The sequence below is a fragment of the Poecilia latipinna genome, unplaced genomic scaffold (genome assembly GCF_001443285.1).
Source record: "Poecilia latipinna isolate Pla-1442-1.1 unplaced genomic scaffold, P_latipinna-1.0 Scaffold3099, whole genome shotgun sequence".
NCBI classification, from domain to species: Eukaryota; Metazoa; Chordata; class Actinopteri; order Cyprinodontiformes; family Poeciliidae; genus Poecilia; species Poecilia latipinna.
Window position 1 is genome coordinate 48,059 of NW_015115715.1, and position 1,379 is coordinate 49,437.

The window sequence follows — 1,379 nt, forward strand, 5'->3', positions numbered from 1 at the left end:
ATATGCATGTAAGTTGACATACAGATGATGGTTGAATCAACATTGATATAATGTCAGTTATGGTGAAACGTTAACGTTGAATCAACATACAAGTGTTTCAATGTCAGCGTTCAACGTTGATTCAATGTTTCTGGCTGACATTGATTCAATGTTGTTTCAATCATTCTGTGCTATCTGGGAAGCTTCCATTCTTCCTGCTTGGCACCATGAACTTTGGTAAAGCTTAGAACCCTCAAAGCCACTCCTGTAGAAAAGGAGGCTTTAAATCATACATCTTGAAAACTTTCTAAAGAGAGGGCACATTATTAGATCTTCTTTATATTTTATAAATATTATATTTGAATAACATTAATATGATTTCAAATGCTGAAAAAATCTTTGAAATGGCCACTGCCATGTTGGCATTTTTTGTGCTGTCCTCAGTTCTGCAAATGTGTTAAAGAGGAATGAAGAAGAGGCTGACTGACTGACTGGTTGACTGAATGGTTAGTTAACTGACTTATTTACTGGCTCTCTGAAGGCAGTGAGGAATGGCTGAGTGGGAGGGTAACAGTCCTACTTTGCACATGCCCACATTCATGATGGCTGCTGTCAGTTTTGGTGAGTATTTGATCAGCCTTTGTGATACAGAGAAAGTTTCTGAAATGACGACATGATTCCATGCAGTAACTCCATGTAGCTATCCTCATGTAAATATTAATAGATAAAAGCAGAACCCTGCTGGGAAGCTGCAAACAGCTGACAGCTTAAAGGAATTAAGAGATTAGGGATCAAAAGACCCTTGGTCCTCATTTTATTTCCAGATCAACAACAACTTGTGTCCTGATGACTGCAGAGTGTTCAGCCTACGCAGTAGCAGAGCAGCAGTAGTTTAGTCTACAGTCTCATACATAGCAAGATGTTTCTGTGGAATTCTCCATTGCTTACATTACAGGCATCAAGGCAAGCAGGACGAGCTGAAGGATTAGAAAGGTGTACTCACAGGTTTTAGCTTTGTCTTTCCTCCAACAGCAGAGTGTTTCAGAGAGGTAGAGCTCACTCTCACAGCGTACTCAACATTACTGGGGCTGAGGCTGCTGGGAGAATGTGTAGGCTGGGAGCGATTCAGATCTCCCCCTCCACCTCTCTCTCTCTGCGTCTTTATCTGTCATAGAGCTGCGCTGTGTGCCTGAAATACCAGCGCCCAGCAACTTCCCTCCGCCTGGCTCTTAGGGAGGTGTGTGTGGAACCTTGGTATGGTCTCAAGGCATGTTAGAAAATAACAATAAATACCACACCCATCACCTGTGTGTTCCATTTTAGTAAGTCTCTGTAGACTAGAGGATCTATTAGATCTTGAATCATAAAAGTGGCAGTGCATCAGTGCATGCTGCCTTACA

The 1,379-nt window shown here is 41.8% G+C and overlaps 1 protein-coding gene across 1 annotated transcript in view; it reads right to left on the reverse strand.

The window, feature by feature from the left end:
* LOC106940121 (palmdelphin-like) overlaps positions 1-1,171 on the reverse strand; it is a 44,196-nt gene extending 43,025 nt beyond the window's left edge. The window contains exon 1 of the mRNA XM_015022765.1: positions 983-1,171. The gene's annotated coding sequence lies outside the window, so the exon portion shown is untranslated. The remainder of the gene's footprint in view (positions 1-982) is intronic.
* Between the last annotated feature and the right edge of the window lie 208 nt (positions 1,172-1,379).